Here is a 22427-nt window from a genome sequence, read left to right on the forward strand (position 1 = left end):
TAGTAGAAGCTGTAGAATTGATTGGCGTTGTTGGAGCTACAGTTGTCGAAGGGGATGTTGTTGTGGTTGTCGTAGGTGCTCTAGTTGTTGTAGAAAAAGCTTCAGTAGTGGTTGCAGTTGGGATCGCAGTAGTGTTTGAGGAAGCAGCTACAGTTGTTGTAGTAGGAGCTGCAGTTGTAGTTGTCGTAGGAGTTAAAATGGTAGTTGTACCTGCAGTTGTGATTGGCGTTGTAGGAGCTACAGTTGTTGTTGTAGGAGCTGCAGTTGTCGAAGAGGATGTTGTTGTGGTTGTCGTAGGTGCTATAGTTGTTGTAGAAGAAGCTTCAGTTGTGGGGGCTGCAGTAGTGCTTGTGGAAGCAGCTACAGTTGTTGTAGTCGGAGCTGCAGTGGTCGAAGGGGATGTTGTCGTAGATGCTATAGTAGTTGTGGAAGAAGCTTCAGTTGTGGTTTCTGTAGGAGTTACAATGGTGTTAGGACCTGCAGTTGTGATTGGCATTGTTGTAGTGGGAGCTGTATTTGTCGAAGGTGATGTTGTCATAGTTGTTGTAGTTGTAGGAGCTGCATTTGTTGTAGTAGGAGCTGCAGTTGTCAAAGGGGATGTTGTTGTGGTTGTCGTAGGTGCTTCATTTGTTGTTGTATGAGCTGCAGTTGTTGTTGCTGTAGGGGCTGCAGTAGTACCTGTGGAATCAGCTACAGTTGGTGTTGTTGGAGCTGCTGCAGTTGTAGTGGTTGTTGGAGCTCCAGTTGTTGTACTAGCTGCTGTTGTGGTTGCTGTAGGAGGTACAGTTGTGGTTGCTGTAGGAGTTACAATGGTAGTTGGACCTGCAGTTGAGATTGACATTGTAGGAGCTACAGTTGTTGTGGTGGATGTTGTTGTGGTTGTCATAGGTGATACAGTTGTGGTTGTCGAAGGAGGTAAAATGTTAGTTGGACCTGCAGTTGTGAATGACGTAGTGGATGCTGAAGTTGTAGAGGTTGTAGGAGCAAGAGTTGTTTGTGTAGGAGCTGCAGTTGTGAGTGGCATTGTTGGAGCTACAGTTGAAGTATTAGCTGCAGTTGTCGCAGGGACTGTTGTTGCTGATGTTGTTGGTGCTACAGTTGTTGTAGAAGGAGCTTCAGTTGTGGTTGCAGTAGGGGCTGCAGTAGTAGTTGTGGAAGCAGCTACAGTTATTGTTGTAGGAGCTGCTGCAGTTGTAGTGGTCGTGGGACCTACAGTTGTTGAAGTAGAAGCAGCAATTGTGGGGGACATAGGAGCTACAGTTGTGATTTCTGTAGGAGCTTCAGTTATGGTTGTCGTAGGAGTAGAAATGGTGGTAGGACCTGCAGTTGTGATTGATGTAGTAGGTGCTGCACTTGTGGTTTTGGAAGCATCTGCTGTTGTTGTTGTAGGAGATGCTACAGTTGTAGTTGAAGTTGCAATTGCGGAGGGCATAGGAGCTACAGATGTGATGTCTGTTTGAGCTTCATTTGTGGTTGTGGTTGGAGTTAAATTGGTAGTAGAACCTGCAGTTGAGATTGACATTGTAGGAACTACAGTTGTTGTAGTGGACGTTGTTGTGGTTATTGTAGGTGATACAGTTGTGGTTGTCGAAGGAGGTAAAAGGGTGGTAGGACCTGCAGTTGTGAATGACGTAGTGGGTGCTGAAGTTGTAGAGGTTGTAGGTGCAAGAGTTGTTTGTGTAGGAGCTGCAGTTGTGATTGGCATTGTTGGAGCTACAGTTGAAGTATTAGCTGCAGTTGTCACAGGGACTGTTGTTGCTGATGTTGTTGGTGCTACAGTTGTTGTAGAAGGAGCTTCAGTTGTGGTTGCAGTAGGGGCTGCAGTAGTAGTTGTGGAAGCAGCTACAGTTATTGTTGTAGGAGCTGCAGTTGCCGAAGGGGATGTTGTTGTGGTTGTCGTAGGTGCTATAGTTGTTGTAGAAGAAGCTTCAGTTGTGGTTGAAGTAAGGGCTGCAGTAGTGGTTGTGGAAGAAGCTTCAGTTGTAGTTGCAGTAGGGAATGCAGTAGTGGTTGTGGAAGCAGCTACAGTTGTAGTTGTCGTAGGAGTTAAAATGGTAGTTGTACCTGCAGTTGTGATTGGCGTAGTAGGAGCTTCAGTTGTTGTAGTAAGAGCTGCAGTTGAGGAAGTTGTAGGTGCTATAGTTGTGGTAGAAGAAGCTTCAGTTGTGGTTGCAGTAGGGACTGCAGTAGTACTTATGGAAGCAGCTTCAGTTATTTTAGTAGGAGCTGCTGTTGTGGTTGTGGAAGCAGCTACAGTTGGTGTTGTTGGAGCTACTGTTGTGGTTGTCGTAGTAGCTGCATCAGTTGTGGTGGTCGCAGGTTCTACAATTATTGTCGTAGTAGAAGCTGTAGAATTGATTGGCGTTGTTGGAGCTACAGTTGTCGAAGGGGATGTTGTTGTGGTTGTCGTAGGTGCTCTAGTTGTTGTAGAAAAAGCTTCAGTAGTGGTTGCAGTTGGGATCGCAGTAGTGTTTGAGGAAGCAGCTACAGTTGTTGTAGTAGGAGCTGCAGTTGTAGTTGTCGTAGGAGTTAAAATGGTAGTTGTACCTGCAGTTGTGATTGGCGTTGTAGGAGCTACAGTTGTTGTTGTAGGAGCTGCAGTTGTCGAAGAGGATGTTGTTGTGGTTGTCGTAGGTGCTATAGTTGTTGTAGAAGAAGCTTCAGTTGTGGGGGCTGCAGTAGTGCTTGTGGAAGCAGCTACAGTTGTTGTAGTCGGAGCTGCAGTGGTCGAAGGGGATGTTGTCGTAGATGCTATAGTAGTTGTGGAAGAAGCTTCAGTTGTGGTTTCTGTAGGAGTTACAATGGTGTTAGGACCTGCAGTTGTGATTGGCATTGTTGTAGTGGGAGCTGTATTTGTCGAAGGTGATGTTGTCATAGTTGTTGTAGTTGTAGGAGCTGCATTTGTTGTAGTAGGAGCTGCAGTTGTCAAAGGGGATGTTGTTGTGGTTGTCGTAGGTGCTTCATTTGTTGTTGTATGAGCTGCAGTTGTTGTTGCTGTAGGGGCTGCAGTAGTACCTGTGGAATCAGCTACAGTTGGTGTTGTTGGAGCTGCTGCAGTTGTAGTGGTTGTTGGAGCTCCAGTTGTTGTACTAGCTGCTGTTGTGGTTGCTGTAGGAGGTACAGTTGTGGTTGCTGTAGGAGTTACAATGGTAGTTGGACCTGCAGTTGAGATTGACATTGTAGGAGCTACAGTTGTTGTGGTGGATGTTGTTGTGGTTGTCATAGGTGATACAGTTGTGGTTGTCGAAGGAGGTAAAATGTTAGTTGGACCTGCAGTTGTGAATGACGTAGTGGATGCTGAAGTTGTAGAGGTTGTAGGAGCAAGAGTTGTTTGTGTAGGAGCTGCAGTTGTGAGTGGCATTGTTGGAGCTACAGTTGAAGTATTAGCTGCAGTTGTCGCAGGGACTGTTGTTGCTGATGTTGTTGGTGCTACAGTTGTTGTAGAAGGAGCTTCAGTTGTGGTTGCAGTAGGGGCTGCAGTAGTAGTTGTGGAAGCAGCTACAGTTATTGTTGTAGGAGCTGCTGCAGTTGTAGTGGTCGTGGGACCTACAGTTGTTGAAGTAGAAGCAGCAATTGTGGGGGACATAGGAGCTACAGTTGTGATTTCTGTAGGAGCTTCAGTTATGGTTGTCGTAGGAGTAGAAATGGTGGTAGGACCTGCAGTTGTGATTGATGTAGTAGGTGCTGCACTTGTGGTTTTGGAAGCATCTGCTGTTGTTGTTGTAGGAGATGCTACAGTTGTAGTTGAAGTTGCAATTGCGGAGGGCATAGGAGCTACAGATGTGATGTCTGTTTGAGCTTCATTTGTGGTTGTGGTTGGAGTTAAATTGGTAGTAGAACCTGCAGTTGAGATTGACATTGTAGGAACTACAGTTGTTGTAGTGGACGTTGTTGTGGTTATTGTAGGTGATACAGTTGTGGTTGTCGAAGGAGGTAAAAGGGTGGTAGGACCTGCAGTTGTGAATGACGTAGTGGGTGCTGAAGTTGTAGAGGTTGTAGGTGCAAGAGTTGTTTGTGTAGGAGCTGCAGTTGTGATTGGCATTGTTGGAGCTACAGTTGAAGTATTAGCTGCAGTTGTCACAGGGACTGTTGTTGCTGATGTTGTTGGTGCTACAGTTGTTGTAGAAGGAGCTTCAGTTGTGGTTGCAGTAGGGGCTGCAGTAGTAGTTGTGGAAGCAGCTACAGTTATTGTTGTAGGAGCTGCAGTTGCCGAAGGGGATGTTGTTGTGGTTGTCGAGGTGCTATAGTTGTTGTAGAAGAAGCTTCAGTTGTGGTTGAAGTAAGGGCTGCAGTAGTGGTTGTGGAAGAAGCTTCAGTTGTAGTTGCAGTAGGGAATGCAGTAGTGGTTGTGGAAGCAGCTACAGTTGTAGTTGTCGTAGGAGTTAAAATGGTAGTTGTACCTGCAGTTGTGATTGGCGTAGTAGGAGCTTCAGTTGTTGTAGTAAGAGCTGCAGTTGAGGAAGTTGTAGGTGCTATAGTTGTGGTAGAAGAAGCTTCAGTTGTGGTTGCAGTAGGGACTGCAGTAGTACTTATGGAAGCAGCTTCAGTTATTTTAGTAGGAGCTGCTGTTGTGGTTGTGGAAGCAGCTACAGTTGGTGTTGTTGGAGCTACTGTTGTGGTTGTCGTAGTAGCTGCATCAGTTGTGGTGGTCGCAGGTTCTACAATTATTGTCGTAGTAGAAGCTGTAGAATTGATTGGCGTTGTTGGAGCTACAGTTGTCGAAGGGGATGTTGTTGTGGTTGTCGTAGGTGCTCTAGTTGTTGTAGAAAAGCTTCAGTAGTGGTTGCAGTTGGGATCGCAGTAGTGTTTGAGGAAGCAGCTACAGTTGTTGTAGTAGGAGCTGCAGTTGTAGTTGTCGTAGGAGTTAAAATGGTAGTTGTACCTGCAGTTGTGATTGGCGTTGTAGGAGCTACAGTTGTTGTTGTAGGAGCTGCAGTTGTCGAAGAGGATGTTGTTGTGGTTGTCGTAGGTGCTATAGTTGTTGTAGAAGAAGCTTCAGTTGTGGGGGCTGCAGTAGTGCTTGTGGAAGCAGCTACAGTTGTTGTAGTCGGAGCTGCAGTGGTCGAAGGGGATGTTGTCGTAGATGCTATAGTAGTTGTGGAAGAAGCTTCAGTTGTGGTTTCTGTAGGAGTTACAATGGTGTTAGGACCTGCAGTTGTGATTGGCATTGTTGTAGTGGGAGCTGTATTTGTCGAAGGTGATGTTGTCATAGTTGTTGTAGTTGTAGGAGCTGCATTTGTTGTAGTAGGAGCTGCAGTTGTCAAAGGGGATGTTGTTGTGGTTGTCGTAGGTGCTTCATTTGTTGTTGTATGAGCTGCAGTTGTTGTTGCTGTAGGGGCTGCAGTAGTACCTGTGGAATCAGCTACAGTTGGTGTTGTTGGAGCTGCTGCAGTTGTAGTGGTTGTTGGAGCTCCAGTTGTTGTACTAGCTGCTGTTGTGGTTGCTGTAGGAGGTACAGTTGTGGTTGCTGTAGGAGTTACAATGGTAGTTGGACCTGCAGTTGAGATTGACATTGTAGGAGCTACAGTTGTTGTGGTGGATGTTGTTGTGGTTGTCATAGGTGATACAGTTGTGGTTGTCGAAGGAGGTAAAATGTTAGTTGGACCTGCAGTTGTGAATGACGTAGTGGATGCTGAAGTTGTAGAGGTTGTAGGAGCAAGAGTTGTTTGTGTAGGAGCTGCAGTTGTGAGTGGCATTGTTGGAGCTACAGTTGAAGTATTAGCTGCAGTTGTCGCAGGGACTGTTGTTGCTGATGTTGTTGGTGCTACAGTTGTTGTAGAAGGAGCTTCAGTTGTGGTTGCAGTAGGGGCTGCAGTAGTAGTTGTGGAAGCAGCTACAGTTATTGTTGTAGGAGCTGCTGCAGTTGTAGTGGTCGTGGGACCTACAGTTGTTGAAGTAGAAGCTGCAATTGTGGGGGACATAGGAGCTACAGTTGTGATTTCTGTAGGAGCTTCAGTTGTGGTTGTCGTAGGAGTAGAAATGGTAGTAGGACCTGCAGTTGTGATTGATGTAGTAGGTGCTGCACTTGTGGTTTTGGAAGCATCTGCAGTTGTTGTTGTAGGAGATGCTACAGTTGTAGTTGAAGTTGCAATTGCGGAGGGCATAGGAGCTACAGATGTGATGTCTGTTTGAGCTTCATTTGTGGTTGTGGTTGGAGTTAAATTGGTAGTAGAACCTGCAGTTGAGATTGACATTGTAGGAACTACAGTTGTTGTAGTGGACGTTGTTGTGGTTATTGTAGGTGATACAGTTGTGGTTGTCGAAGGAGGTAAAAGGGTGGTAGGACCTGCAGTTGTGAATGACGTAGTGGGTGCTGAAGTTGTAGAGGTTGTAGGTGCAAGAGTTGTTTGTGTAGGAGCTGCAGTTGTGATTGGCATTGTTGGAGCTACAGTTGAAGTATTAGCTGCAGTTGTCACAGGGACTGTTGTTGCTGATGTTGTTGGTGCTACAGTTGTTGTAGAAGGAGCTTCAGTTGTGGTTGCAGTAGGGGCTGCAGTAGTAGTTGTGGAAGCAGCTACAGTTATTGTTGTAGGAGCTGCTGCAGTTGTAGTGGGACCTACAGTTGTTGAAGTAGAAGCTGCAATTGTGGGGGACATAGGAGCTACAGTTGTGATTTCTGTAGGAGCTTCAGTTGTGGTTGTCGTAGGAGGAAAAATGGTAGTAGGACCTGCAGTTGTGATTGATGTAGTAGGTGCTGCACTTGTGGTTGTGGAAGCATCTGCAGTTGTTGTTGTAGGAGATGCTACAGTTGTAGTTGCAGTTGCAATTGCGGAGGGCATAGGAGCTACAGTTGTGTGTCTGTTGGAGCTTCATTTGTGGGTTGTGGTGTGGAGTTAAATTGGTAGTAGAAGCTGCAGTTGTGATTGACATTGTAGGAACTACAGTTGTCTGTAGTGGACGTTGCTGTGGTTATTTAGTAGGTGCTACTGTTGTGGTTGTCGAAGGAGCTACAGTTGGTGGTCTGGACCTGCAGTTGTGAATGACGTAGTGGCTGCTGAAGTTGTAGAGGTTGTAGGTGCAAGAGTTGTTTGTGTAGAAGCTGCAGTTGTGATTGGCGTTGTTGGAGCTACAGTTGCGAAGTATTAGCTGCAGTTGTCACAGGGAGCTGTAGTTGTTGCTGATCCGTAGTGTTGGTAGCTACAGTTGTTGTAGTAGGAGCTGCAGTTGTAGTTGCCGTAGGGGTCCGCAGTTGTAGTTGTGTGAAGCAGCTACAGTTGTTGTTGTAGGAGCTGCAGTTGCCGAAGAGGATGTTGTTGTGGTTGTCGTAGGTGCTATAGTTGTTGTAGAAGAAGCTTCAGTTGTGGGGGCTGCAGTAGTGCTTGTGGAAGCAGCTACAGTTGTTGTAGTCGGAGCTGCAGTGGTCGAAGGGGATGTTGTCGTAGATGCTATAGTAGTTGTGGAAGCAGCTACAGTTGTGGTTTCTGTAGGAGTTACAATGGTGTTAGGACCTGCAGTTGTGATTGGCATTGTTGTAGTGGGAGCTGTATTTGTCGAAGGTGATGTTGTCATAGTTGTTGTAGTTGTAGGAGCTGCATTTGTTGTAGTAGGAGCTGCAGTTGTCAAAGGGGATGTTGTTGTGGTTGTCGTAGGTGCTTCATTTGTTGTTGTATGAGCTGCAGTTGTTGTTGCTGTAGGGGCTGCAGTAGAACCTGTGGAATCAGCTACAGTTGGTGTTGTTGGAGCTGCTGCAGTTGTAGTGGTTGTTGGAGCTCCAGTTGTTGTACTAGCTGCTGTTGTGGTTGCTGTAGGAGGTACAGTTGTGGTTGCTGTAGGAGTTACAATGGTAGTTGGACCTGCAGTTGTGATTGGTGTTGTAGGAGCTGCATTTGTTGTAGTAGGAGCTGCAGTTGTCGAAGGGGATGTTGTTGTGGTTGTCGTAGGTGCTTCATTTGTTGTTGTATGAGCTGCTGTTGTGGTTGTCGTAGTAGCTAGATCAGTTGTGGTGGTCGCAGGTTCTGCAATTATTGTCAAATTAGAAGCTGTAGTTTTGATTGCAGTTGTAGGAGCTACAGTTGTTGTTGTAGGAGCTACAGTTGTCGAAAGGGATGTTGTTGTGGTTGTCATAGGTGCTGTAGTTGTTGTAGAAGAAGCTTCAGTTGTGGTTGTAGTAAGGGCTGCAGTAGTGGCTGTGGATGAAGCTTCAGTTGTGGTTGTAGTAGGGAATGCAGTAGTGGTTGTGGAAGCTGCTACAGTTGTTGTAGTCGGAGCTGCAGTTGTGGTTGTCATAGGAGTTAAAATCGTAGTAGGACCTGCTGTTGTGATTGGCGTTGTTGGAGCAGCAGTTGTCGAAGGGGAAGTCATTGTGGTTGTCGTAGGCGCTATGGTTGTTGAAGAAGAAGCTTCAGTTGTTGTTGCAGTAGGTGATCCAGAAGTGGTTGTGGGAGCAGCTTCAGTTGTTGTTGTAGGAGCTGCTGCAGTTGTAGTGGCTGTAGGAGCTACAGTGGTTGTAGTAGGAGCTGCAGTTATCGTAGGGACTGTTGTTGTGGTTGCCGTATGTGCTATGGTTGTTGTAGAAGAAGCTTCAGTTGTTGTTGCAGTAGGGGCTTCAGTAGTGGTTGTGGGAGCAGCTTCAGTTGTTGTTGTAGGAGCTGCTGCAGTTGTAGTGGTTGTTGGAGCTCCAGTTGTTGTACTAGCTGCTGTTGTGGTTGCTGTAGGAGTAACAATGGTAGTTGGACCTGCAGTTGTGATTGGTGTTGTAGGAGCTGCATTTGTTGTAGTAGGAGCTGCAGTTGTCGAAGGGGATGTTGTTGTGGTTGTCGTAGGTGCTTCAGTTGTTGTTGTAGGAGCTGCTGTGGTGGTTGTCGTAGTAGCTAGATCAGTTGTGGTGGTCGCAGGTTCTGCAATTATTGTGGTAGTAGAAGCTGTAGTTTTGATTGGAGTTGTAGGAGCTACAGTTGTTGTTGTAGGAGCTGCAGTTGTCGTAGGGACTGTTGTTGTGGTTGCCGTATGTGTTATGGTTGTTGTAGAAGAAGCTTCAGGTGTTGTTGCAGTAGGGGCTTCAGTAGTGGTTGTGGGAGCAGCTTCAGTTGTTGTTGTAGGAGCTGCTGCAGTTGTAGTGGCTGTAGGAGCTACAGTGGTTGTAGTAGGAGCTACAGTTGTCGTAGGGGATGTTGTTATTGTAGAAGGATCTTCTGTTCTGGTTGCAGTAGGGGCTGCTGTGGTGGTTGTGGAAGCAGCTACAGCTTGTGTTGTTGGAGCTTCTGCAGTTGTAGTGGTCGTTGGAGCTACAGTTGTTGTACTAGCTGAAGTTGTCGAAGGTGATGATGTTGTGGTTGTCGTTGGTGCTATAGTTGTTGTTGAAGAAGCTTCAGTTGTTGTTGCAGTAGGGACTGCAGTAGCTGTTGTGGAAGCAGCTGTATTTGTTGTTTTAGGAGCTGTTGTAGTGGCCGTAGGAGCTAAAGTGGTTGTAGTAGGAGCTGCAGTTGTCGTAGCAGCTGCTGTTGTGCTTGCTATAGTTGCTAAAGTTGTTGTTGTATGAGCTGCAGTTGTTGTTGCTGTAGGGACTGCAGTAGTACTTGTGGAATCAGCTACAGTTGGTGTTGTTGGAGCTGCTGCAGTTGTAGTGGTTGTTGGAGCTCCAGTTGTTGTACTAGCTGCAGTTGTGGTTGCTGTAGGAGGTACAGTTGTGGTTATTGTAGGAGTTACAATGGTAGTTGGACCTGCAGTTGTGATTGGTGTTGTAGGAGCTGCATTTGTTGTAGTAGGAGCTGCAGTTGTCGAAGTGGATGTTGTTGTGGTTGTCGTAGGTGCTTCATTTGTTGTTGTATAAGCTGCTGTTGTGGTTGTCGTAGTAGCTAGATCAGTTGTGGTGGTCGCAGGTTCTGCAATTATTGTCATATTAGAAGCTGTTGTTGTGGTTGTCGTAGGTGCTATAGTTGTTGTAGAAGAAGCTTTAGTTGTGGTTGTAGTAAGGGCTGCAGTAGTGGCTGTGGATGTAGCTTCAGTTGTGGTTGTAGTAGGGAATGCAGTAGTGGTTGTGGAAGCAGCTACAGTTGTTGTAGTCGGAGCTGCAGTTGTGGTTGTCATAGGAGTTAAAATCGTAGTAGGACCTGCTGTTGTGATTGGCGTTGTTGGAGCAGCAGTTGTCGAAGGGGACGTGATTGTGGTTGTCGTAGTAGCTTGATCAGTTGTGGTGGTCGCAGGTTCTGCAATTATTGTCGTAGTAGAAGCTGTAGTTTTGATTGGAGTTGTAGGAGCTTCAGTTGTTGTTGTAGGAGCTGCAGTTGTCGAATGGGATGTTGTTTTGGTTGTTATAGGTGCTATAGTTGTTGTAGAAGAAGCTTCCGTTGTGTTTGTAGTAAGGGCTGCAGTCATGGTTGTGGATGAAGCTTCAGTTCTGGTTGTAGTAGGGAATGCAGTAGTGGTTGTGGAAGCAGCTACAGTTGTTGAGGTCGGAGCTGTGGTTGTGGTTGTCATAGGTGTTAAAATTGTAGTAGGACCTGCAGTTGTGATTGGCATTGTTGGAGCTACAGTTGTTGTAGTTGGAGCTGCAGTTGTGGTTGTCATAGGAGTTAAAATGGTAGTTGTATCTACAGTTGTGATTGGCGTTGTAGGAACTACAGTTGTTGTTGTCGGAGCTGCAGTTGTCGAAGGGGATGTTGTTGTAGAATAAGCTTCAGTTGTGGTTGTAGTTGGGGCTACAGTAGTGCTTGTGGAAGCAGCTTCAGTTGTTGTTGTTGGAGCTGCTGCAGTTGTATTGGCTGTAGGAGCTACAGTGGTTGTTGGAGGAGCTGCAGTTGTCGTAGTGACTGTTGTTGTTGTTGTAGAAGATGCTTCAGTTGTTGTTGCAGTAGGGGCTTCAGTAGTGGTTGTGGGAGCAGCTTCAGTTGTTGTTGTAGGAGCTGCTGCAGTTGTAGTGTCTGTAGAAGCTACAGTGGTTGTAGTAGGAGCTACAGTTGTCGTAGGGGATGTTTTTGTAGTTATTGTAGAAGGATTTTCTGTTCTGGTTGCAGTAGGGGCTGCTGTGGTGGTTGTGGAAGCAGCTACAGCTTGTGTTGTTGGAGCTTCTGCAGGTGTAGTGGTCGTTGGAGCTACAGTTGTTGTACTAGCTTCTGTTGTGGTTGTTGTAGGAGCTGCAGTTGTCGAAGGTGATGTTGTTGTGGTTGTCGTTGGTGCTATAGTTGTTGTTGAAGAAGCTTCAGTTGTGGTTGCAGTAGGGGCTGCAGTAGTGGTTGTGGAAGCAGCTACAGTTGGTGTTGTTGGAGCTTCAGCAGTTGTAGATGTTTTTGGAGCTCCAGTTGTTGCACTTACTGGAGTTAAAATGGTAGAAGGTCCTGCAATTGTGATCGGCGTTGTAGGAGCTACAGTTGTTTTAGTAGGAGCTGCAGTTGTCGAAGGTGATGTTGTTGTGGTTGTCGTAGGTGCTATAGTTGTTGTTGAAGAAGCTTCAGTTGTGGTTGCAGTAGGGATTGCACTAGGGGCTGCTGTAGTGGTTGTGGGAGCAGCTTCAGTTGTTGTTGTTGGAGCTGCTGCAGTTGTAGTGGTCGTAGCGGCTACAGTTGTTGAACTAGCTGCTGTTGTGGATGCTTTAGGAGTTAAAATGGTAGTAGGACCTGCAGTTGTGATTGGCGTTGTAGGAGCTACAGTTGTTATAGTAGGAGCTGCAGTTGTGAGAGGTGCTTTAGTTGTTGTAGAAGAAGCTTCAGTTGTGGTTAAAGTAGGGGCTGCAGTAGTGGTTGTGGAAGCAGCTTTAGTTGTTGTTGTTATAGCTGCTGCAGTTGTACTTGTCGCATAATCTACAATTATTGTCGTTGTAGGAGCTGAAGGTGTTGCCGTAGTGGGTACTGTTGGGCTTGTTGTAGATGTCGTGGAATCTGTAGTGGTTGTCGTAGCAGCTGCTGTTGTGCTTGCTATAGTAGCTAAAGTTGTTGTTGGAGCTGCAGTTGTTGTTGCCATAGGGGCTACAGTAGTGGTTGTGGAAGCAGCTACAGTTGTTGTAGGAGCTGCTGTAGTTGTAGTGGTCTTAGGAGCTTCTGTTGTTGTGGTAGAAGCTGCAATTTCGGTGGTCGTAGGAGCTACAGTTGTGATTTCTGTAGCAGCTGCTGCAGTTGTAGTGGTCGTTGGAGCTACAGTTGTTGTACTAGCTTCTGTTGTGGTTGTTGTAGGAGCTGCAGTTGTCGAAGGTGATGTTGTTGTGGTTGTCGTTGGTGCTATTGTTGTTGTTGAAGAAGCTTCAGTTGTTGTTGCAGTAGGGGCTGCAGTAGTTGTTGTGGAAGCAGCTTTATTTGTTGTTGTAGGAGCTGTGGTGGTGGCCGTAGGAGCTGCAGTGGTTGTAGTAGGAGCTGCAGTTGTTGTTGCTGTAGGGGCTGCAGTAGTGCTTGTGGAAGCAGCTACAGTTGGTGTTGTTGGAGCTGTTGCAGTTGTAGTGGTTGTTGGAGCTCCAGTTGTTGTACTAGCTGCTGTTGTGGTTGCTGTGGGGGGTACAGTTGTGGTTGCTGTAGGAGTAACAATGGTAGTTGGACCTGCAGTTGTGATTGGTGTTGTAGGAGCTGCATTTGTTGTAGTAGGAGCTGCAGTTGTCGAAGGGGATGTTGTTGTGGTTGTCGTAGGTGTTTCGGTTGTTGTTGTAGGAGCTGCTGTTGTGGTTGTCGTAGTAGCTAGATCAGTTGTGGTGGTCGCAGGTTCTGCAATTATTGTCGTAGTAGAAGCTGTAGTTTTGATTGGAGTTGTAGGAGCTGCAGTTGTCGAAGGGGATGTTGTTGTGGTTGTCGTAGGTGCTATAGTTGTTGTAGAAGAAGCTTCCGTTGTGGTTGTAGTAAGGGCTGCAGTAGTGGTTGTGGATGAAGCTTCCGTTGTGGTTGTAGTAGGGAATGCAGTAGTGGTTGTGGAAGCAGCTACAGTTGTTGAGGTCGGAGCTGTGGTTGTGGTTGTCATAGGAGTTAAAATGGTAGTTGTATCTACAGTTGTGATTGGCGTTGTAGGACCTACAGTTGTTGTTGTCGGAGCTGCAGTTGTCGAAGGGGATGTTGTTGTGGTTGTTGTAGAAGAAGCTTCAGTTGTTGTTGCAGTAGGGGCTTCAGTAGTGGTTGTGGGAGCAGCTTCAGTTGTTGTTGTAGGAGCTGCTGCAGTTGTAGTGTCTGTAGAAGCTACAGTGGTTGTAGTAGGAGCTACAGTTGTCGTAGGGGATGTTTTTGTAGTTATTGTAGAAGGATTTTCTGTTCTGGTTGCAGTAGGGGCTGCTGTGGTGGTTGTGGAAGCAGCTACAGCTTGTGTTGTTGGAGCTTCTGCAGGTGTAGTGGTCGTTGGAGCTTCAGTTGTTGTACTAGCTTCTGTTGTGGTTGTTGTAGGAGCTGCAGTTGTCGAAGGTGATGTTGTTGTGGTTGTCGTTGGTGCTATAGTTGTTGTTGAAGAAGCTTCAGTTGTGGTTGCAGTAGGGGCTGCAGTAGTGGTTGTGGAAGCAGCTACAGTTGGTGTTGTTGGAGCTTCAGCAGTTGTAGATGTTTTTGGAGCTCCAGTTGTTGTACTTACTGGAGTTAAAATGGTAGAAGGTCCTGCAATTGTGATCGGCGTTGTAGGAGCTACAGTTGTTTTAGTAGGAGCTGCAGTTGTCGAAGGTGATGTTGTTGTGGTTGTCGTAGGTGCTATAGTTGTTGTTGAAGAAGCTTCAGTTGTGGTTGCAGTAGGGATTGCACTAGGGGCTGCTGTAGTGGTTGTGGGAGCAGCTTCAGTTGTTGTTGTTGGAGCTGCTGCAGTTGTAGTGGCCGTAGCGGCTACAGTTGTTGAACTAGCTGCTGTTGTGGATGCTTTAGGAGTTAAAATGGTAGTAGGACCTGCAGTTGTGATTGGCGTTGTAGGAGCTACAGTTGTTATAGTAGGAGCTGCAGTTGTGAGAGGTGCTTTAGTTGTTGTAGAAGAAGCTTCAGTTGTGGTTGAAGTAGGGGCTGCAGTAGTGGTTGTGGAAGCAGCTTCAGTTGTTGTTGTTATAGCTGCTGCAGTTGTACTTGTCGCATGATCTACAATTATTGTCGTTGTAGGAACTGACGGTGTTGCCGTAGTGGGTACTGTTGGGCTTGTTGTAGATGTCGTGGAATCTGTAGTGGTTGTCGTAGCAGCTGCTGTTGTGCTTGCTATAGTAGCTAAAGTTGTTGTTGGAGCTGCAGTTGTTGTTGCCATAGGGGCTACAGTTGTTGTAGGAGCTGCTGTAGTTGTAGTGGTCTTAGGAGCTTCTGTTGTTGTGGTAGAAGCTGCAATTTCGGTGGTCGTAGGAGCTACAGTTGTGATTTCTGTAGCAGCTGCTGCAGTTGTAGTGGTCGTTGGAGCTACAGTTGTTGTACTAGCTTCTGTTGTGGTTGTTGTAGGAGCTGCAGTTGTCGAAGGTGATGTTGTGGTTGTCGTTGGTGCTATTGTTGTTGTTGAAGAAGCTTCAGTTGTTGTTGCAGTAGGGGCTGCAGTAGTTGTTGTGGAAGCAGCTTTATTTGTTGTTGTAGGAGCTGTGGTGGTGGCCGTAGGAGCTAAAGTGGTTGTAGTAGGAGCTGCAGTTGTTGTTGCTGTAGGGACTACAGTAGTGCTTGTGGAAGCAGCTACAGTTGGTGTTGTTGGAGCTGTTGCAGTTGTAGTGGTTGTTGGAGCTCCAGTTGTTGTACTAGCTGCTGTTGTGGTTGCTGTGGGGGGTACAGTTGTGGTTGCTGTAGGAGTAACAATGGTAGTTGGACCTGCAGTTGTGATTGGTGTTGTAGGAGCTGCATTTGTTGTAGTAGGAGCTGCAGTTGTCGAAGGGGATGTTGTTGTGGTTGTCGTAGGTGTTTCGGTTGTTGTTGTAGGAGCTGCTGTTGTGGTTGTCGTAGTAGCTAGATCAGTTGTGGTGGTCACAGGTTCTGCAATTATTGTCGTAGTAGAAGCTGTAGTTTTGATTGGAGTTGTAGGAGCTACAGTTGTTGTTGTAAGAGCTGCAGTTGTCGAAGGGGATGTTGTTGTGGTTGTCGTAGGTGCTATAGTTGTTGTAGAAGAAGCTTCCGTTGTGGTTGTAGTAAGGGCTGCAGTAGTGGTTGTGGATGAAGCTTCCGTTGTGGTTGTAGTAGGGAATGCAGTAGTGGTTGTGGAAGCAGCTACAGTTGTTGAGGTCGGAGCTGTGGTTGTGGTTGTCATAGGAGTTAAAATGGTAGTTGTATCTACAGTTGTGATTGGCGTTGTAGGACCTACAGTTATTGTTGTCGGAGCTGCAGTTGTCGAAGAGGATGTTGTTGTGGTTGTTGTAGAAGAAGCTTCAGTTGTGGTTGCAGTTGGGGCTACAGTAGTGCTTGTGAAAGCAGCTTCAGTTGTTGTTGTAGGAGCTGCTGCAGTTGTATTGGCCGTAGGAGCTACAGTGGTTGTAGTCGGAGCTGCAGTTGTCGTAGGTACAGTTGTTGTGGTTGCCGTATGTGCTATAGTTGTTGTAGAAGAAGCTTCAGTTGTTGTTGCAGTAGGGGGTTCAGTAGTTGTTGTGGGAGCAGCTTCAGTTGTTGTTGTAGGAGCTGCTGCAGTTGTAGTGTCTGTAGAAGCTACAGTGGTTGTAGTAGGAGCTACAGTTGTCGTAGGGGATGTTTTTGTAGTTATTGTAGAAGGATCTTCTGTTCTGGTTGCAGTAGGGGCTGCTGTGGTGGTTGTGGAAGCAGCTACAGCTTGTGTTGTTGGAGCTTCTGCAGTTGTAGTGGTCGTTGGAGCTACAGTTGTTGTACTAGCTTCTGTTGTGGTTGTTGTAGGAGCTGCAGTTGTCGAAGGTGATGTTGTTGTGGTTGTCGTTGGTCCTATTGTTGTTGTTGAAGAAGCTTCAGTTGTTGTTGCAGTAGGGGCTGCAGTAGTTGTTGTGGAAGCAACTTTATTTGTTGTTGTAGGAGCTGTTGTAGTGGCCGTAGGAGCTAAAGTGGTTGTAGTAGGAGCTGCAGTTGTCGATGGTGAAGTTGTTGTGGTTGTCGTTGGTGCTATAGTTGTTGTTGAAGAAGCTTCAGTTGTGGTTGCAGTAGGGGCTGCAGTAGTGGTTGTGGAAGCAGCTACAGTTGGTGTTGTTGGAGCTTCAGCAGTTGTAGATGTTTTTGGAGCTCCAGTTCTTGAACTTGCTGGAGTTAAAATGGTAGAAGGTCCTGCAATTGTGATCTGCGTTGTAGGAGCTACAGTTGTTTTAGTAGGAGCTGCAGTTGTCGAAGGTGATGTTGTTGTGGTTGTCGTAGGTGCTATAGTTGTTGTTGAAGAAGCTTCAGTTGTGGTTGCAGTAGGGGTTGCACTAGGGGCTGCTGTAGTGGTTGTGGGAGCAGCTTCAGTTGTTGTTGTTGGAGCTGCTGCAGTTGTAGTGGTCGTAGCGGCTACAGTTGTTGTACTAGCTGCTGTTGTGGATGCTTTAGGAGTTAAAATGGTAGTAGGACCTGCAGTTGTGATTGGCGTTGTAGGAGCTACAGTTGTTATAGTAGGAGCTGCAGTTGTGAAAGGTGCTTTAGTTGTTGTAGAAGAAGCTTCAGTTGTGGTTGAAGTAGGGGCTGCAGTAGTGGTTGTGGAAGCAGCTTCAGTTGTTGTTGTTATAGCTGCTGCAGTTGTAGTTGTCGCATGATCTACAATTATTGTTGTTGTAGGAGCTGAAGGTGTTGCCGTAGTGGGTACTGTTGGGCTTGTTGTAGATGTCGTAGAATCTGTAGTGGTTGTCGTAGCAGCTGCTGTTGTGCTTGCTATAGTAGCTAAAGTTGTTGTTGGAGCTACAGTTGTTGTTGCCATAGGGGCTACAGTAGTGGTTGTGGAAGCAGCTACAGTTGTTGTAGGAGCTGCTGTAGTTGTAGTGGTCTTAGGAGCTTCTGTTGTTGTGGTAGAAGCTGCAATTTCGGTGGTCGTAGGAGCTACAGTTGTGATTTCTGTAGCAGCTGCTGCAGTTGTAGTGGTCGTTGGAGCTACAGTTGTTGTACTAGCTTCTGTTGTGGTTGTTGTAGGAGCTGCAGTTGTCGAAGGTGATGTTGTTGTGGTTGTCGTTGGTGCTATTGTTGTTGTTGAAGAAGCTTCAGTTGTTGTTGCAGTAGGGGCTGCAGTAGTAGTTGTTGTAGGAGCTGTGGTGGTGGCCGTAGGAGCTAAAGTGGTTGTAGTAGGAGCTGCAGTTGTTGTTGCTGTAGGGGCTGCAGTAGTGCTTGTGGAAGCAGCTACAGTTGGTGTTGTTGGAGCTGTTGCAGTTGTAGTGGTTGTTGGAGCTCCAGTTGTTGTACTAGCTGCTGTTGTGGTTGCTGTGGGGGGTACAGTTGTGGTTGCTGTAGGAGTAACAATGGTAGTTGGACCTGCAGTTGTGATTGGTGTTGTAGGAGCTGCATTTGTTGTAGTAGGAGCTGCAGTTGTCGAAGGGGATGTTGTTGTGGTTGTCGTAGGTGTTTCGGTTGTTGTTGTAGGAGCTGCTGTTGTGGTTGTCGTAGTAGCTAGATCAGTTGTGGTGGTCACAGGTTCTGCAATTATTGTCGTAGTAGAAGCTGTAGTTTTGATTGGAGTTGTAGGAGCTACAGTTGTTGTTGTAGGAGCTGCAGTTGTCAAAGGGGATGTTGTTGTGGTTGTCGTAGGTGCTATAGTTGTTGTAGAAGAAGCTTCCGTTGTGGTAGGGAATGCAGTAGTGGTTGTGGAAGCAGCTACAGTTGTTGAGGTCGGAGCTGTGGTTGTGGTTGTCATAGGAGTTAAAATGGTAGTTGTATCTACAGTTGTGATTGGCGTTGTAGGACCTACAGTTGTTGTTGTCGGAGCTGCAGTTGTCGAAGGGGATGTTGTTGTGGTTGTTGTAGAAGAAGCTTCAGTTGTGGTTGCAGTTGGGGCTACAGTAGTGCTTGTGGAAGCAGCTTCAGTTGTTGTTGTAGGAGCTGCTGCAGTTGTATTGGCCGTAGGAGCTACAGTGGTTGTAGTAGGAGCTGCAGTTGTCGTAGGTACAGTTGTTGTGGTTGCCGTATGTGCTATAGTTGTTGTAGAAGAAGCTTCAGTTGTTGTTGCAGTAGGGGCTTCAGTAGTGGTTGTGGGAGCAGCTTCAGTTGTTTTTGTAGGAGCTGCTGCAGTTGTAGTGGCTGTAGGAGCTACAGTGGTTGTAGTAGGAGCTACAGTTGTCGTAGGGGATGTTGTGCTTGCTATAGTAGCTAAAGTTGTTGTTGGAGCTGCAGTTGTTGTTGCCATAGGGGCTACAGTAGTGGTTGTGGAAGCAGCTACAGTTGTTGTAGGAGCTGCTGTAGTTGTAGTGGTCTTAGGAGCTTCTGTTGTTGTGGTAGAAGCTGCAATTTCGGTGGTCGTAGGAGCTACAGTTGTGATTTCTGTAGCAGCTGCTGCAGTTGTAGTGGTCGTTGGAGCTACAGTTGTTGTACTAGCTTCTGTTGTGGTTGTTGTAGGAGCTGCAGTTGTCGAAGGTGATGTTGTTGTGGTTGTCGTTGGTGCTATTGTTGAAGAAGCTTCAGTTGTTGTTGCAGTAGGGGCTGCAGTAGTTGTTGTGGAAGCAGCTTTATTTGTTGTTGTAGGAGCTGTGGTGGTGGCCGTAGGAGCTAAAGTGGTTGTAGTAGGAGCTGCAGTTGTTGTTGCTATAGGGGCTGCAGTAGTGCTTGTGGAAGCAGCTACAGTTGGTGTTGTTGGAGCTGTTGTAGTGGTTGTTGGAGCTCCAGTTGTTGTACTAGCTGCTGTTGTGGTTGCTGTGGGGGGTACAGTTGTGGTTGCTGTAGGAGTAACAATGGTAGTTGGACCTGCAGTTGTGATTGGTGTTGTAGGAGTTGCATTTGTTGTAGTAGGAGCTGCAGTTGTCGAAGGGGATGTTGTTGTGGTTGTCGTAGGTGTTTCGGTTGTTGTTGTAGGAGCTGCTGTTGTGGTTGTCGTAGTAGCTCGATCAGTTGTGGTGGTCGCAGGTTCTGCAATTATTGTCGTAGTAGAAGCTGTAGTTTTGATTGGAGTTGTAGGAGCTACAGTTGTTGTTGTAGGTGCTGCAGTTGTCGAAGGTGATGTTGTTGTGGTTGTCGTTGGTGCTATAGTTGTTGTTGAAGAAGCTTCAGTTGTGGTTGCACTAGGGGCTGCAGTAGTGGTTGTGGAAGCAGCTACAGTTGGTGTTGTTGGAGCTTCAGCAGTTGTAGATGTTTTTGGAGCTCCAGTTGTTGTACTTACTGGAGTTAAAATGGTAGAAGGTCCTGCAATTGTGATCGGCGTTGTAGGAGCTACAGTTGTTTTAGTAGGAGCTGCAGTTGTCGAAGGTGATGTTGTTGTGGTTGTCGTAGGTGCTATAGTTGTTGTTGAAGAAGCTTCAGTTGTGGTTGCAGTAGGGATTGCACTAAGGGCTGCTGTAGTGGTTGTGGGAGCAGCTTCAGTTGTTGTTGTTGGAGCTGCTGCAGTTGTAGTGGTCGTAGCGGCTACAGTTGTTGTACTAGCTGCTGTTGTGGATGCTTTAGGAGTTAAAATGGTAGTAGGACCTGCAGTTGCGATTGGCGTTGTAGGAGCTACAGTTGTTATAGTAGGAGCTGCAGTTGTGAAAGGTGCTTTAGTTGTTGTAGAAGAAGCTTCAGTTGTGGTTGAAGTAGGGGCTGCAGTAGTGGTTGTGGAAGCAGCTTCAGTTGTTGTTGTTATAGCTGCTGCAGTTGTACTTGTCGCATGATCTACAATTATTGTCGTTGTAGGAGCTGAAGGTGTTGCCGTAGTGGGTACTGTTGGGCTTGTTGTAGATGTCGTGGAATCTGTAGTGGTTGTCGTAGCAGCTGCTGTTGTGCTTGCTATAGTAGCTAAAGTTGTTGTTGGAGCTGCAGTTGTTGTTGCCATAGGGGCTACAGTAGTGGTTGTGGAAGCAGCTACAGTTGTTGTAGGAGCTGCTGTAGTTGTAGTTGTCTTAGGAGCTTCTGTTGTTGTGGTAGAAGCTGCAATTTCGGTGGTCGTAGGAGCTACAGTTGTGATTTCTGTAGCAGCTGCTGCAGTTGTAGTGGTCGTTGGAGCTACAGTTGTTGTACTAGCTTCTGTTGTGGTTGTTGTAGGAGCTGCAGTTGTCGAAGGTGATGTTGTTGTGGTTGTCGTTGGTGCTATTGTTGTTGTTGAAGAAGCTTCAGTTGTTGTTGCAGTAGGGGCTGCAGTAGTTGTTGTGGAAGCAGCTTTATTTGTTGTTGTAGGAGCTGTGGTGGTGGCCGTAGGAGCTAAAGTGGTTGTAGTAGGAGCTGCAGTTGTTGTTGCTATAGGGGCTGCAGTAGTGCTTGTGGAAGCAGCTACAGTTGGTGTTGTTGGAGCTGTTGTAGTGGTTGTTGGAGCTCCAGTTGTTGTACTAGCTGCTGTTGTGGTTGCTGTGGGGGGTACAGTTGTGGTTGCTGTAGGAGTAACAATGGTAGTTGGACCTGCAGTTGTGATTGGTGTTGTAGGAGTTGCATTTGTTGTAGTAGGAGCTGCAGTTGTCGAAGGGGATGTTGTTGTGGTTGTCGTAGGTGTTTCGGTTGTTGTTGTAGGAGCTGCTGTTGTGGTTGTCGTAGTAGCTCGATCAGTTGTGGTGGTCGCAGGTTCTGCAATTATTGTCGTAGTAGAAGCTGTAGTTTTGATTGGAGTTGTAGGAGCTACAGTTGTTGTTGTAGGTGCTGCAGTTGTCGAAGGTGATGTTGTTGTGGTTGTCGTTGGTGCTATAGTTGTTGTTGAAGAAGCTTCAGTTGTGGTTGCACTAGGGGCTGCAGTAGTGGTTGTGGAAGCAGCTACAGTTGGTGTTGTTGGAGCTTCAGCAGTTGTAGATGTTTTTGGAGCTCCAGTTGTTGTACTTACTGGAGTTAAAATGGTAGAAGGTCCTGCAATTGTGATCGGCGTTGTAGGAGCTACAGTTGTTTTAGTAGGAGCTGCAGTTGTCGAAGGTGATGTTGTTGTGGTTGTCGTAGGTGCTATAGTTGTTGTTGAAGAAGCTTCAGTTGTGGTTGCAGTAGGGATTGCACTAAGGGCTGCTGTAGTGGTTGTGGGAGCAGCTTCAGTTGTTGTTGTTGGAGCTGCTGCAGTTGTAGTGGTCGTAGCGGCTACAGTTGTTGTACTAGCTGCTGTTGTGGATGCTTTAGGAGTTAAAATGGTAGTAGGACCTGCAGTTGTGATTGGCGTTGTAGGAGCTACAGTTGTTATAGTAGGAGCTGCAGTTGTGAAAGGTGCTTTAGTTGTTGTAGAAGAAGCTTCAGTTGTGGTTGAAGTAGGGGCTGCAGTAGTGGTTGTGGAAGCAGCTTCAGTTGTTGTTGTTATAGCTGCTGCAGTTGTACTTGTCGCATGATCTACAATTATTGTCATTGTAGGAGCTGAAGGTGTTGCCGTAGTGGGTACTGTTGGGCTTGTTGTAGATGTCGTGGAATCTGTAGTGGTTGTCGTAGCAGCTGCTGTTGTGCTTGCTATAGTAGCTAAAGTTGTTGTTGGAGCTGCAGTTGTTGTTGCCATAGGGGCTACAGTAGTGGTTGTGGAAGCAGCTACAGTTGTTGTAGGAGCTGCTGTAGTTGTAGTGGTCTTAGGAGCTTCTGTTGTTGTGGTAGAAGCTGCAATTTCGGTGGTCGTAGGAGCTACAGTTGTGATTTCTGTAGCAGCTGCTGCAGTTGTAGTGGTCGTTGGAGCTACAGTTGTTGTACTAGCTTCTGTTGTGGTTGTTGTAGGAGCTGCAGTTGTCGAAGGTGATGTTGTTGTGGTTGTCGTTGGTGCTATTGTTGTTGTTGAAGAAGCTTCAGTTGTTGTTGCAGTAGGGGCTGCAGTAGTTGTTGTGGAAGCAGCTTTATTTGTTGTTGTAGGAGCTGTGGTGGTGGCCGTAGGAGCTAAAGTGGTTGTAGTAGGAGCTGCAGTTGTTGTTGCTGTAGGGGCTGCAGTTGTGCTTGTGGAAGCAGCTACAGTTGGTGTTGTTGGAGCTGTTGCAGTTGTAGTGGTTGTTGGAGCTCCAGTTGTTGTACTAGCTGCTGTTGTGGTTGCTGTGGGGTGTACAGTTGTGGTTGCTGTAGGAGTAACAATGGTAGTTGGACCTGCAGTTGTGATTGGTGTTGTAGGAGCTGCATTTGTTGTAGTAGGAGCTGCAGTTGTCGAAGGGGATGTTGTTGTGGTTGTCGTAGGTGTTTCGGTTGTTGTTGTAGGAGCTGCTGTTGTGGTTGTCGTAGTAGCTAGATCAGTTGTGGTGGTCGCAGGTTCTGCAATTATTGTCGTAGTAGAAGCTGTAGTTTTGATTGGAGTTGTAGGAGCTACAGTTGTTGTTGTAGGAGCTGCAGTTGTCGAAGGGGATGTTCTTGTGGTTGTCTTAGGTGCTATAGTTGTTGTAGAAGAAGCTTCCGTTGTGGTTGTAGTAAGGGCTGCAGTAGTGGTTGTGGATGAAGCTTCCGTTGTGGTAGGGAATGCAGTAGTGGTTGTGGAAGCAGCTACAGTTGTTGAGGTCGGAGCTGTGGTTGTGGTTGTCATAGGAGTTAAAATGGTAGTTGTATCTACAGTTGTGATTGGCGTTGTAGGACCTACAGTTGTTGTTGTCGGAGCTGCAGTTGTCGAAGGGGATGTTGTTGTGGTTGTTGTAGAAGAAG

The sequence above is a fragment of the Salmo salar genome, chromosome ssa27 (assembly GCF_905237065.1).
Source record: "Salmo salar chromosome ssa27, Ssal_v3.1, whole genome shotgun sequence".
NCBI classification, from domain to species: domain Eukaryota; kingdom Metazoa; phylum Chordata; class Actinopteri; order Salmoniformes; family Salmonidae; genus Salmo; species Salmo salar.